Raw genomic sequence first — 16,159 nt, forward strand, 5'->3', positions numbered from 1 at the left:
AACTGTGTATGGAGTTAGTCTCCACCCCATTACTTCCTAATGCATTCCATTTGTCAACCACTCTGACACTAAAAAAGTTCTTTCTAATATCTCTGTGGCTCATTTGGGCACTCAGTTTCCACCTGTGTCCCCTAGTGCGTGTGCCCCTTGTATTAAATAACCTGTCTTTATCTACCTAATTTATCTATCTACTTTATCTACTTTGTGTGTGTGTGTGTGTGTGTGTGTGTGTGTGTGTGTGTGTGTGTGTGTGTGTGTGTGTGTGTGTGTGTGTGTGTGTGTGTGCCTTAGCAGAACACTTAGAAGTAATACTAATGAAACGCGTATCTAAAAAAACATACGATGAATAGTAGGAAGCGACGAAACCTAACACAAAATAAACGAAAAGATAAAGATAAGGAGTAGAAGAATGAGGAGGATAACGTGAAGTATTAGGAAGAATAAGAATAAGAAGAGAAGGATAAAGAGGAAGGAAGACAGAACAAAAGAGAGGAGTCTCAAGAGAAAAAAATTAATCCCCCCTAATATTGAGAGAGAGAGAGAGAGAGAGAGAGAGAGAGAGAGAGAGAGAGAGAGAGAGAGAGAGAGAGAGAGAGAGAGAGAGAGAGAGAGAGAGAGAGAGAGAGAGAGGGAAGAGGTGGAAAAGGTGTCTTTTATGGAGCTCCTAAGTACAAGGTTTAAAAATTCCAATTATGAGACCCTTGTATAGCCAGACTCAAACAGACGGGTTTACTGGAAACCATTATGGTCTACAGGGGAATATGATGTTGATCGTGAGGGTAATGGATTGGTAACACTAGCTCTCCCTCACACCCACCACCACCACCATCATCATCATCACTATACTCACACACCACCAGGGGTCACTATTCTCACCTCCACCACTGTATTCAACACACACCATCGACACTGTACTCACACACACACACACACAAACACTGTACACACACACACACCATATCAACACTATCATCACTATTCTTACACTACCACCATATTACTCACTATATAATACCCAGACAAGATAGAGAAATGTTTAAGTAATTTGCCCTCAATCAACTTAATAAAAATAGTCAAGAGTATTTATTTACAATAAAAAATATCACGACATTAATTTGTAAGTCCTTAAAAAAGAACTGAAGAAGGTTAACTCTAACTGCTTTGTTTCATAAGATAACTTTATTAATTACTAAAGACTACTAAAGATAAGCATATTACTTTACTACTTAATCATTAATTTGTCATCTATATATTAAGAATAGAACACTTTATGCAATCTGAGAAATGAGGAACATGGTGCATAATAGATGAGAGAGAGAGAGAGAGAGAGAGAGAGAGAGAGAGAGAGAGAGAGAGAGAGAGAGAGAGAGAGAGAGAGAGAGAGAGAGAGAGAGAGAGAGAGAGAGGTTATAACGCTATGTAATATGAGAGAGAATTATTGAGTACAAGTTAATTAATAATATGAAGTTTGGGGGAGTGTGTGTATGTACTTACCTACTTGTGCTTAAGGGGTGGGGTGGGGAGGGGGGATCGAACTTCGACTCTTTGGTCCCGCCTCTCAACTGTCAATTAACTGGTGAACAGGTTCCTGAGCCTATTGGGCTCGGTCATGTCTACATTTAAAACTGTGTATGGAGTCTGCCTCCACCACATCACTTCTTAATGCATTTCATTTGTTAACTAATCTGATTCGGAACAAAAATCTTGCCAATGTCTCTTTGACTCATTTGGGTAATTAGTTTCCGCCTGTTTGTCTTTGTATAATTACCACCCATGCTAAATGCTATCTTTATCTATCCTATCAATTATTCTGAGAATTTGGCATGTGGTAATCATGTTTCCTCTAACCCTTCTTTCTTGCAGCGACGTGAGGCTTAATTCATGTAGCATTTCCTTGTAACTCGTACCTCGTAGATCTGGAACTAGTTTGGTGGTGGTGTGTGTGTGTGTGTGTGTGTGTGTGTGTGTGTGTGTATTCACCTAGTTGTGCTTGCGGGGGTTGAGCTTTGCTCTTTCGGCCCGCCTCTCAACTGTCAATCAACTTGTTTACTAACTACTTTTTTTTTTTTTTCCACACCACACACACACACACACACACACCCCAGGAAGCAGCCCGTGACAGCTGACTAACTCCCAGGTACCTATTTTCTGCTAGGTAACAGGGGCATTTAGGGTGAAAGACACTTTGCCCATTTGTTTCTGCCTCGTGCGGGAATCGAACCCGCGCCACAGAATTACGAATCCTGCGCGCTATCCACCAGGCCCCTACGAGGCCCCTGTGTGTGTGTGTGTGTGTGTGTGTGTGTGTGTGTGTGTGTGTGTGTGTGTGTGTGTGTGTGTGTTAGGGGCGGTGGAAGGGGGTGGGAGTGGGGTAGGGAAGCCTGTGATATTTTGTATGCCTTCATGACTGCCAGTAATTAACTGTGCATACATGAGCACGCTTGCGGACTGCCTGCGGTGTGTGGTGGTTCTGTATTCCAGCCAGACGCGCATTAACTCTCTCTATGAGTCCCCCTCTCTCTTCTCTTCCCTTCCCTTTCTGCCTCTCTTCACCCTCTTCCATCCCACTCTCTCCCCATTTCTCTCTCCTCCCTTAAATACCTTCCCCTTTCCACTATCGACTATAGTCGACTTCGCTACAGAACTGAGAGTCGACTTCGCTACAGAACTGATAGTCGACTTCGCCACAGAACTGAGAGTCGACTTCGCCACAGAACTGATAGTCGACTTCGCTACAGAACTGGCTGCCCCTCATGGCTCATGGCTGCCTTAGGTCTGACCCCTTATCTCCAATCATCTTTTCTTCACTCTGTCTTCACTTTGACCCACTTACCATCGTTCTGTCTTCATTCTGACACACACACACCTACAATCACCTCTCTCTCTCTCTCTCTCTCTCTCTCTCTCTCTCTCTCTCTCTCTCTCTCTCTCTCTCTCTCTCTCTCTCTCTCTCTCTCTCTCTCTTGGGGCGACGCTCCCGAAAACCTACCAAGACAATGCTAAACCAACTTCCCGCCTGAGACTGACATCCTCTAACCTTAAAGTCGAAAAACTGCTTCTTATGTCTCGTGGAAAAGACCTTCTGGTACTGGGAGGCATTTGAATCGTGTTGATTTTTTGCATGCTATAGTTGGGGTCAATTTTCGACAAAGCTAAACTGGCGGGCTAATTACAATCGCCCTTGTTAATGCAAATTAAATCCATTGAGAGGATGGAAAAGAGGGGGGTGGAGGGGGGGTTGAAGAGGTGAAGGAGGAGGGGTGGGAGAGGAATGGAAGAGATGGGATAGGGAGGATGGGAAAGGAGGAAATAAGAGAACGGAATGAAGATGAAGGACCCTCGAACTATTTTTAACAGTGACTCGAAGAAGCTTAAACTAGGGTTAACCAGATTGTTGTGGATAGCTTCTTGTGAATTGTTCTTCAGCTGTTTTTGATCACAGACAGATATATATATATATATATATATATATATATATATATATATATATATATATATATATATATATATATATATATATATATATATATATATATATATCTTTCTCTCTGTCTCTCTCTCTCTTTCTCTCGCTCTGTCTCTCTCACAGAAAGTTTCTCAGAAGAAATAACATCCCCCTTCATTTTCCTCTAGTGAATAAGTTCCATTACATACTTCCCGAAGATCAATGTACCATTAAAGTTTAGTTTGTGCTTAATAGACCCTATTAGGAACAGCTTACTTCTTAATAGACACCATTAAAACCTGTCTGGAGGGGACTCGAGCCCATTAGACTGAAGTCCAAAGTTAACACAAGAAGGTTTTTTAACGTTAAATAGTTAAATGTAACAATTAAGCTGAGAAATAATTCCGTGGTCATTGAACCTTTATCTATTAATTATTTTCTCGTGTTAATGGGCTCCATTATGTTATTCGATGATTCAACGTGACTATTAGATCTTGCAGGAGAGCATTTAGAATCATTGAAATATTGTTAAAACGTTTTTGTCTTTAATGCACTAATAGTTACACATGACTAATAGATATAGCAGAGAGGGATCTAAATTCTGAGAGAGAGAGAGAGAGAGAGAGAGAGAGAGAGAGAGAGAGAGAGAGAGGGAGAGAGAGAGAGAGAGAGAGAGAGAGAGAGAGAGGGAGAGAGAGAGAGAGAGAGAGAGAGAGAGAGAGAGAGAGAGAGAGAGAGAGAGAGAGAGAGAGAGTAAGGTTTGACCTTTCTCACATCACTCTTACAGATATTCACCATCTCTCACACCTCCCTCACACTCTCTCTCTCTCTCTCTCTCTCTCTCTCTCTCTCTCTCTCTCTCTCTCTCTCTCACTTCCTGCCTACGATAGCCTGAAGGAAAGCTACGATACCTCTCAGTAATATCGTATATAATTTTGTCAGATCTCTTAAAATTACAACAAATATCGATAACAAGTTTCAGTCAAAGATTTAGGAAAGAAATAGTGAAGAGATTCTAATAATATTTAGGACAGCCTTGTTCGGGTGAGGAAGGGGTTCGTGGAGAGTGAAGGAAATGGGAGGGTAGGTAGGTTAGTGATGGGTAGGGTAAGTGGGTTGGGGAGGGTGCTGGGAGGGTAAGAGGGGGATGAGGGCGAGAAGGGAAGAGTGGGGGAGTGAGGTGGGGGTTGGAAAGAGGAAGAACACAACAGGGGGGTGACTATGTTAATGTCATTCCACTTAACCAAATGTGTAAGAATCGCCAGGTCGAAGTTGTTGATGGCTGAGTAGGCTTCCTGAACTTTCGACAACGGCTTACAACCTCTCCTATGCCTTCCTCTGCTATACCACCATCTGCTATTGAATCCCCTACCCTTGCAATGTCTTATTCTCTTTATTCTCACTATTTATTTAGATCTCTCCTTTCATCCCTTTCAACACATTGCTTTCCCATTTCTCTTTCCCCACCTTTCTTTCTCTCTCTCGTCATTTCACCTTCCATCCCCCAGGATGGGACAGGATGGGTATATGTTCCAGTCAACAGCTGGTGTGGGAGTACCGGTCAACAGCTGGTGTGGGAGTACCGGTCAACAGCTGGTGTGGGAGTACCGGTCAACAGCTGGTGTGGGAGTACCAGTCAACAGCTGGTGTGGGAGTACCGGTCAACAGCTGGTGTGGGAGTACCGGTCAACAGCTGGTGTGGGAGTACCGGTCAACAGCTGGTGTGGGAGTACCGGTCAACAGCTGGTGTGGGAGTACCGGTCAACAGCTGGTGTGGGAGTACCGGTAAACAGCTGGTGTGGGAGTACCAGTCAACAGCTGGTGTGGGAGTACCGGTCAACAGCTGGTGTGGGAGTACCGGTCAACAGCTGGTGTGGGAGTACCGGTCAACAGCTGGTGTGGGAGTACCGGTCAACAGCTGGTGTGGGAGTACCGGTCAACAGCTGGTGTGGGAGTACCGGTAAACAGCTGGTGTGGGAGTACCGGAATGAACCATAGGAGCGGGGCGGGGCGCCGTGGGGTGACCAGACGCTGTCATACTGCTGAGTGTGGTGATAGTGGTGATTGTGGTGGTGGTGATAGTGGTGATTGTAGTGGTGGTGGTGGTTACCCACAATACCGACTGCCTTGTTGTACCTGTTGCGTTCTAATTTAACTTTCCCAGGCCTCGAATTGACTCGTCTGGCCATGAACATTGTGGATGGAGGTGGCTTCTACAACTTGTTCTTTCAGTGCACTCTGCTTGTTGGCCACTCGTTCAGGGTTCGAGTATTTCCTTACATTCCTTTGATTTATTCCCGTTTCCAGCATCCACCAGCGTCCTTGAGGTTATCTTGAGGTTATCTTGAGGTTATCTTGAGGTTATCTTGAGATGATTTCGGGGCTTTTTAGTGTCCCCGCGGCCCGGTCCTCGACCAGGCCTCCACCCCCCAGGAAGCAGCCCGTCACAGCTGACTAACACCCAGGTACCTATTTTACTGCTAGGTAACAGGGGCATTCAGGGTGAAAGAAACTTTGCCCATTTGTTTCTGCCTCGTGCGGAAATCGAACCCGCGCCACAGAATTACGAGTCCTGCGCGCTATCCACCAGGCTACGAGGCCACCGTAGCCACCTATCTTGAGGTTATCTTGAGATGATTTCGGGGCTTTAGTGTCCCCGCGGCCCGGTCCTCGACCAGGCCTCCACCCCCAGGAAGCAGCCCGTGACAGCTGACTAACACCCAGGTACCTATTTTACTGCTAGGTAACAGGGGCATAGGGTGAAAGAAACTCTGCCCATTGTTTCTCGCCGGCGCCCGGGATCGAACCGAGGACCACAGGATCACAAGTCCAGCGTGCTGTCCGCTCGGCCGACCGGCTCCCCTGTTGTCCTACTTTCTCTTAATGTAAAAAAAAAGAGGCTGTCATTGTTCTCCTTCTCTATTTTCCTCAGTAACTTGTATGTTGTGAGCCCAACCATTTGGACTGGACGGTAGAGTGACGGTCTTGCTTCATTCAGGTCGGCGTTCAATCCCCGACTGTCCAAGTGGTTGGGCACCATTCCTTCCCTCCCTGTCCCATCCCAAGTCCTTATCCTGGCCTCTTCCAAGTGCTATATAGTCGTAATGGCTTGGCGCTTTCCAGCTAACAATTCCCTTATATGTTGTGATACATTTTTGTTAAATAGTTTGTAATGCTAAATGCTGCATATACCAGGATTGGACAAACACAGGCCGTATAGATTACGTTGAAATAGTGCCTATTTAGACATTTAAACGGTTTCTAATGGTTTCTATTTTCTGCCATGTACTGCCGCAGTTGCCTTGTTGATGTGTCTCTGGTGATAGTGGTGGAATTATGTCCGCTCTTATATATATTTGTCTCTTTCCGATCCCTATAGTTGCATTCCCCTTAAGTGTAGAATCTTCTTGGTCTCCTCTTCTTGTCACCTTCACTACCTTACAATAGATAGGATTGAACTCTAGCAGCCATTTCTCTGCCCACTCTTGGAATTGGCAAAGGTCTTCCTGCAGTCGTTCTTGGTTCTTTACATTGCATTTTCAGCTTTGAGTCGTCTGCTAACATTGGCATGTACGACCATTTCTCCTTCAGGTGGGTAGGTCGTTCACGTGAGTCAGGAATAGTTGTGGTGAAAGGAGCGAGCCTTTGAGGACTCCTTGATCGACACCTCCCTCACTCTTGACTGTCTCACCTGTTCTCTGTTGTGCCTCTCTAATATGCTTAGTTTTCTGTATGTTTCTTCTTTGATTCTTTAACGTCATCTCTATACCTTTATCTCACACCACCTCCTTATATACAAGAGTTTACATTCTTGTAAAGCCACTATTACGCGTAGCGTTTCGGGCAAGGTCCTTAACCCTAATTTCCCCGGAATACGACCCGCCGAATCGTTTAACAACCAGGTACCCATTCACTGCTGGGTGAACAGAGGCTACAGTTAAGGATTGGCGCCCGGTCAATCCTCCCCGGCCAGGATTCGAACCCAAGGCAAGGCGCTTGCGAAACGCCAGGCGAGTGTCTTACCACTGCGCCACGGAGACCCTTCTTGAGCGGAATGATCTGCTCGGTTGCAACTGCACAAGTTCGGGCTATGTGTTCCGGCATCTAGTTTGTTGTCCCCCCTTTCCCAATTCTCCTGGTATCAGACGCCTCTGAGATCACTTCTCAGAGACCTGGTTCGTCTCTTCACTATCCTCTAATCACCTCGTCTGTAATCTCTCTCGTTCCTCAGTTTGGGTCTTGGTCTGAGCCACCTTCCTCAGCCTGACTGGGAACTCCAGCTTAACAGCGCGGTAATCGCTGGCTTCCAGGGCCATCTCATCCTACCTATCCTCTCAACATCACCTCAATTTCGGGCAAACATCCAGTCCGGTGTTGCTGGTGAGTCATCTTCCCTTTCTGTTGCTTGCTCTCTTCTTCACTGTCATTCGTCACACTGTCACAGTCACTATCACATTCACTGTCCTTGTTACTCAGTCTATTTCTACTGTGATTAAAATTCCAAAAGTATTTGGATCCTTGCTTTCCATTCATTCTCAAAGTCCATTCATGATCCATTCTCAAGTCGATTGTGACAGGTTCAAGTCACAATCGACTTGAGAACGGTCCAGAACGGACCGAAACGTCGTCGTCCCTTCACCTTCAAGTGTGTGGTCTGGTCAACATAAATTTAGCCACGTTATTGTGACTCATCGCCTGCATCGACTCATCAATTCCATAATTTCCAGGAAGCATTCACCTCTTTTCCATTACTGATTCACAAATCTTCCATTACTGATTCACAAATCTTTTTCCAGCACTGATTTCCCTCTCTCCTCCACCACTGATTCACCTCTCTTTTCCAGCACTGATTCGCCTATCTCTTCCAGCATTGATTTGCCTCTGTCTCTTCCAGCATGACCTAAATCTTCCAGGTCCAGCTCGGAAGACCTCTCCCTGACACCTATACATACAAATGGACCACTGGCCAGAGTCTGGTCTCCACTTTCCATCCCAGTAAAGCGGACTCAGTATGCAAATTACTATTACTTGAAAGATCAATGGTTTAACTCACAAGAAATGGATATTTGAAGTGTCTTGTCGAAGTCTGTTAATTGTTAGTGAGGAGGTAGTGGTCATGGGTTTGTGTACATGTGCGAGGATATTGTAGAGAAGTGACGTATCTATTAGAAAATGTAGAGGCAATAGATGGGATTGACCTCCTATCTGGTATTGGTAGTGGTTATGTGGTGTTTGGTGGTGGTGGCAATCAAGGTGATGATCTGAGACGATGGTGGTTGTGGTAGTGGTGGTCTAAGACGGTGGTGGAGGTGGTAGTTGTGGTCCAAGACGGTGGTGAGGGGGGAAGATGATGGTAAGAACGACCTTGCTGGTGTAAAAGCATTATTACCACTGCTGTGTGCGGGGGAAAGGAGCTTAACAAGATGCAGATTGCTTCGACCTCGTTCTCTTGGGGGAACAAGCTAAGCCTTCATTTCACAGACGCCTGTTCCAAAAGTGATCTTGCATTTTGGTGGCTGTTTTTGTCTTTTTTGTGTTGTTTCTCAACCTTTGTTTGTTCTTTAAATTGCTTGCTTGTGTGTGTGTGCGTGTGTGTGTGTACTCACCTAGTTGTGTCTGCAGGGTCGAGCATTGACTGTTGGATCCCGAAGAGATCCAAGAGTGTATGTGTGTGTGTGTGTGTGTGTGTGTGTGTGTGTGTGTGTGTGTGTGTGTGTGTGTGTGTGTGTGTGTGTACTTTCCAAGATGTACTCACCTGGATGTGTTTACAGGGACGAACGCTTGCTCTTAAGCCCCGCCTTTCGACCATTAGCAGTTCAATGTATCAACTTCTTTTACTCGTCTTTTCCTATCATATTTATATTTAGAAATGTTTATAGAATTGCCCTCGATAACATCCTTATCAAATCCATCCGATATATTTAAAAGCTGAACACTGAAATAGTCCCTCGTGACAGCTCATTCATTTATGTTACCAGTTTCCATTGTGTTCAAATTGTTCTACTGTATTTCTCACTTTGAATATTATTTCCCTATCTACGTGGTCAGTTTCCCATTCATCCATTTCAGGAGCTATTCCCTTCCTCCCTCTGTTTTCTTACTGAATATTTCTTGACTACTTTCAGTTACAGTTCCCATTGGTTCTCCTCTCCTTCGTGTACACACCTGTATCATTACAGCAAAGTAAAACAGGATGAACAACCCAGCGGGTTTTCTTCCTATTGGGGAGTGTTGTACATGCTGCTATGGCGGTGTGTCCACTCACAGGATGAGTGGCGCTGCCCAATACTGTCACTATGGCGGTGTGTCCACTCACAGGATGAGTGACGCTGCCCAATACTGTCACTATGGCGGTGTGTCCACTCACAGGATGAGTGGCGCTGCCCAATACTGTCACTATGACGGTGTGTCCACTCACAGGATGAGTGGCGCTGCCCAATACTGTCACTATGGCGGTGTGTCCACTCACAGGATGAGTGGCGCTGCCCAATACTGTCACTATGGCGGTGTGTCCACTCACAGGATGAGTGGCGCTGCCCAATACTGTCACTATGGCGGTGTGTCCACTCACAGGATGAGTGGCGCTGCCCAATACTGTCACTATGGCGGTGTGTCCACTCACAGGATGAGTGGCGCTGCCCAATAAACTCGCCCCTCGGGGCAAAATTTAAAAATTTAACGTAAGTGAATACAACGAGAGAGAGAGAGAGAGAGAGAGAGAGAGAGAGAGAGAGAGAGAGAGAGAGAGAGAGAGAGAGAGAGAGAGAGAGAGAGAGAGAGAGAGAGAGAGAAAAAAATTGCACATCTATTTCTTCCTAATATCTGAACCAGACTCTTGCTAAGGTCCATTTTCTTGATATTACTCGAAACAAAATTGCTCCAGGCTTCTTCACGTCTCTCTTGGGTAAACAATTAATCCCCCAGGACTAGACCAGTCGCAACAGCGGGTGGCTTTCTTCTCGAGCTCTCATTGGCCGGCAAGCAATTTAGGAGACGAGGTGTGTGAGTGGGCTCGAATATAAGGGTCTGGTACGGCCAGCTTTCAAAGTCTTCACTAATAACTAGCTCCGTCCGCCCCTTCAACTAGGCCATTATCATCTTGTCTCAGGATTTCAGGAGAGAATTTGAGATATTTTGAGAAGGTGAGGGAACTATCATGGAGAAAGTGCCAAACCATTACGACTATATAGCACTTGGAACGAGGGTTAGGATTAGGATTTGGGATGGGACGGAGGGGAGGGGGTAGGAATGGTGCCCAACCACTTACGGACGGTCGGGGATTGAACGCCGACCTCCATGAAGCGAGACCGTCGCTCTACCGTCCAGCCCAAGTGGTTAGACAGGTATTTTGAGAATTCATTAAAAAAGAAATGCTCTTCGGGATAATAAAAGCTGTCTGACGGTCTGCCTGTCTTCCATTGACTTCAAATGACAAATTCTGAATGGTGTCCAAGACTTAATTTCCACAGTTAAGCCTTTAAGTCTGAGTAAATAATTAGAGATATTCGCCAGAGAACTTTTCGAGTTGGTTCGCTAACCTCCGTTAGTTTCACTTGAGAACTTTACATAGATTCGCTAACAAGAATTAACATCAGTGAGGCGAAAATTGTTTTTTTTCGTTTTAAGCGAGTTTTCACGATTGGTGATAGAAATTTTCAGAGTCCAGTTTGGGTGAAAACTCAGATTTTGACGAAAATTCGAATTAGCGTGACAAGTGGGTGCCCCAGGGGGATGTATTCGTTATAATTGCGGGCTATTAACGTCGTCCATGTTTAAATGAAAAAATGTAAATGAAAAATTGTAAATGAAAGTTGTAAACGAAAAATTAGAATTTTCAGCGTTTAAGCGAATTTGCACAAGAGACATTACCCTCGGCCCCGTTACACTCTGTGAGGAACCCTGAGGTCATCTATGAGGTGCCCTGAGGTCATCTATGAGGTGCCCTGAGGTCATCTATGAGGAGCCCTGAGGTCATCTATGAGGTGCCCTGAGGTCATCTATGAGATGCCCTGAGGTCATCTATGAGGAGCCCTGATGTCATCTATGAGGAGCCCTGATGTCATCTATGAGGAGCCCTGAGGTCATCTATGAGATGCCCTGAGGTCATCTATGAGGAGCCCTGAGGTCATCTATGAGGAGCCCTGAGGTCATCTATGAGATGCCCTGAGGTCATCTATGAATGGCTGGTTCGTGAGGAGCGAAAATGGTTCTTGCAAGATAATTTTCTTGCTGTGTGTGTGTGTGTGTGTGTGTGTGTGTGTGTGTGTGTGTGTGTGTGTGTGTGTGTGTGTGTGTGTGTGTGTGTGTGTGTGTGTGTGTGTGTGAGACAACAAACACACCAACAACAACAACAACAACCCACAAATAAAGGACATAGAAATAAAACGAAATACATACATCCAGTCACTGCCCCTCCCCCCCCCCCTCACCCCACACCCCGAACCCCGTCTCGAAAATGGTGCTCTAGTGTTACCTCTCCCCTGACACCCCCTACCCATCCCTGGGATCCCTGAAAGCTTGGGTAACACCCCTGAGGGACTGTAGAAATCTGTAAATATAGCCTTCACAGGAGTAACTCTGAGGGGTTGAACCTCTGCAATGATATCATTTATCTCGCAGACAGACAGACAGACAGACAGACAGACAGACAGACAGATAAGCAGACAGGCCCACCAGTAGACATGCAGAAAAAAATGTAATAACTTAATGGAGTAGTCACATTTGTAATGATTCCTGTCTAAGGAGATTAACTGTGGCACTAATCTAAAACCCTCGATTTTCTGCCTTTGAGGTAATGACGTAGGTGATGTGTGGGATGTGAGGGTGATGTGTGAGGGTGATGTGTGAGGGTGATATGAGGGGTGTATAAGGGTGTGAGGGGTGTCTCAGTGTATATATATATACACAGAGAAACAGGGATATACACATCTCTCAATATAAACATTCAAGTTATAGATGTCTTATACTAAACATTCTTGAATCTACATATTTTTTGGCTTAAGATCCTTGTCAATGATGACTCTCAGGGACCTCATTTGCATTCAGATGTTGCAATTTCAACATTGACCACCTGAAACAGCCTTTCACTTGTGCGCATCTAGACGTATTCTTGTCCTGATAATGTCTCTCAACCTGACATCATTCCCAGCCTCAGCAATCAAGCCGTAGCAAAAGGGGGCTGCATCTACTTTTTGTTCCATCTCAAACGTAATCGGGGACAATTTCACTAGGTAGAAGCTGTTTGAAGCGGTGCGTCCAATTCTATAGTTAGATTACATATAATAGCTCCGGGAATTGTGGTCTATAATTTCTGATTAGAATTGTATAATTCAGTAATTGTATCCGTGTTTTGCTGCGTCAGGTTTGTGTCTCTGTATTGTGTTTTGGGTTCATGGGTATGTCCTCTCTCACACACACACACACACACACACACACACACACACACACACACACACACACACACACACACACACACACACACACACACATACACACACAGGAACCTGTACACCTGTTGATTGACGGTTGAGAGGCGGGACCAAAGAGCCAGAGCTCAACCCCCGCAAGCACAACTAGGTGAGTACAACTAGGTGAGTACACACACACAAACACACACACACACACACACACACACACACACACACACACACACACACGGCTCAGGAATCTGTACACCAGTTGATTGACGGTTGAGAGGCGGGACCAAAGAGCCAGAGCTCAACCCCCGCAAGCACAATTAGGTAAGTACAATTAGGTAAGTACACACACACTCTCTCCACGCGATGGAGTAGTTTCAAAGCGTTATATGACAAAGAGTGCTGGGAAGACGGGACACCACGAGCGTAGCTCTCATCCTGTAACTACATTTAGGTAATTACACACACACACACACACACACACACACACACACACACTGCTTATATTACTGGTGCTTCAGACAAGGTTTAAAAGCTCAGTTTAGGGTAGCAGTTCGGTTGTCACGACCAGCCTAGCTCCTCTTCCGTGTGGCGCGCTGGAGAACTCTACGACCTGCCACTCACACGGCGGGTTCGCTCCCCAAAGTACAGTTTATTATTATTATTAACATCTTTATTGACAAAATTAATTACAATTTTGCCTAATCTCAGGATTTCGATTAAGTCTTATTAAAGTGAGGATAATGCTGGTATTTCTCGGATCGTTATTATTTTTATTATAATTATTAGAGAGAGAGAGAGAGAGAGAGAGAGAGAGAGAGAGAGAGAGAGAGAGAGAGAGAGAGAGAGAGAGAGAGAGAGAGAGAGAGAGAGAGAGGGAGAGAGAGAGAGAGAGAGAGAGAGAGAGAGAGAGAGAGAGAGAGAGAGAGAGAGAGAGAGAGAGAGAGAGAGAGGGAGGGAGGGAGAGAGAGAGAGAGAGAGAGAGAGAGAGAGAGAGAGAGAGAGAGAGAGAGAGAGAGAGAGAGAGAGAGAGAGAGAGGGAGGGAGGGAGAGAGAGAGAGAGAGAGAGAGAGAGAGAGAGAGAGAGAGAGAGAGAGAGAGAGAGAGAGAGAGAGAGAGAGAGAGAGAGAGAGAGAGAGAGATTGTTATGGCTATTTATGATTTAATGTAAAGAATTACGTTCTTTTGGTTAATAAACCAGTGATACACTACATTCAGATTCATATCCTTACACCTGACACCTCTGTTCACCTAGCAGTAAATATAGGTACCTGGGAGCTTGGAAACATTAGCGGATTGCATCCTGGAGAGTGTCAGAAGGTTTAAACTAGGGGGATGGAAGAGGAACTTAATTAGCCGAGCAGGTTACTAAATGTGAACTAAAAAAAAAAGTATTAATAACCCAACCACTTGGACTGATCGGTAGAGTGGTCGCTTAGCTTCTTGCAGAGTCGGGGGTTCGATCCCAGATGGTCCAAGTGGTTGAGTACCCTTCCTTTCCTCTGCCTTAATGTTTAGTTGAGAATTTACCTTGCACAAGAGATTCCTCCATGAGCGAGGTGCAGCCGTAGACACTTCCTGGAATAGAGAAATCCTTTTGGTTATATTATTACTTGTGAAGATGAAGCAATGCATGTGTTTGTCACTCAGAATATGTCGAGTATGTGTGTATGTGTATGATCACGCTGTATTAAACGATTGTTTGTGATGTGTGGTGTGTGTGTGCAAGTGTATATAAACAGGGTTACCTTGAGGTGCTTCCGGGGCTTAGTGTCCCCGCGGCCCGGTCGTCGACCAGGCCTCCTGGTTGCTTGAGAACCAATTGAGAGTTGAGGGCGAGAACCAGCTTGAACTGCCTCATCCTGTTGTGGGTATTTATGTCTCAAATTTATTTAATTTTCAATAGTCAAAGGTACACTCACCAGTACTCAAAGGTACACTCACTAGTACTCAAAGGTTCAGTCACCAGTACTCAAAGGTACACTCACCAGTACTCAAAGGTACACTCACTAGTACTCAAAGGTTCAGTCACCAGTACTCAAAGGTACACTCACCAGTACTCAAAGGTACACTCACTAGTACTCAAAGGTTCACTCACCAGTACTCAAAGGTACACTCACCAGTACTCAAAGGTACACTCACTAGTACTCAAAGGTTCAGTCACCAGTACTCAAAGGTACACTCACCAGTACTCAAAGGTACACTCACTAGTACTCAAAGGTTCACTCACCAGTACTCAAAGGTAGACTCACCAGTACTCAAAGGTAGACTCACCAGTACTCAAAGGTAGACTCACCAGTACTCAAAGGTAGACTCACCAGTACTCAAAGGTACACTCACCAGTACTCAAAGGTAGACTCACCAGTACTCAAAGGTAGACTCACCAGTACTCAAAGGTAGACTCACCAGTACTCAAAGGTACACTCACCAGTACTCAAAGGTAGACTCACCAGTACTCAAAACATACTCACTGGTACTGAAGGGAATCCTTACTATGCATTTCGGAATTTTCTAGTGTCAGGAAATACCTTCCAGAAATCATTGCAAAAAAGAAACTACTTTATATACATATATATATATATATATATATATATATATATATATATATATATATATATATATATATATATATATATATATTGCCCTAAATTATGAAATCCAAAACAGGATAATTAGGTCGTATTAACTACTAAAGGCGTATTAACACAATCGACTTGAGAATGGTCCAGGACGGACCGAAACGTCGTCGTCCCTTCACTATCTACTGTGTGGTCTGGTCAACTAACTACTAAAGTCCCGGTTAACGAGCGTGCTCACCTAATAACCCCTGCAGGGGTTACGTTACAGCTTCTGGGCCCCGGCCAGTCGCCTGTTCATCTCTGGTCGTTCTGCTGTTGTTGAAACTGAATACTTTGTCAGCTTCTCTCAGAATAGTGAATGTCTGCAGCGTATCACCTTTCTCTCTTCTTCAGCGCTGAGAGGTCGAGCATATCTTCTTCAACACTGTGTAGATGAGCAGCTCTTCACCATCGCTAAGAGATCAAGCATCTCTTTCCTTGGGCTCTGAGGTGGAACATTTGTTCTTCAGGGCTTTGAGATCGAGCCCAGCGCTGCCCTTGAGCTGTGAGGTAGAGTTTCTCACCTCCATTGCTGTGAGTTCATCCCCGACACATCGAAGTCCAGATCTTTCAGCTCTGGGAACACCAAATTGTGTTTGTAGTTGATAGGAACGCCTGAAAAGCCTCCAGTATAGAGTCCTGTGAGGAACCCCGGCCATCTTTATTCCGGAATGAGAATA

Source organism: Procambarus clarkii, chromosome 25 (genome assembly GCF_040958095.1).
Source record: "Procambarus clarkii isolate CNS0578487 chromosome 25, FALCON_Pclarkii_2.0, whole genome shotgun sequence".
Taxonomy (NCBI): Eukaryota; Metazoa; Arthropoda; class Malacostraca; order Decapoda; family Cambaridae; genus Procambarus; species Procambarus clarkii.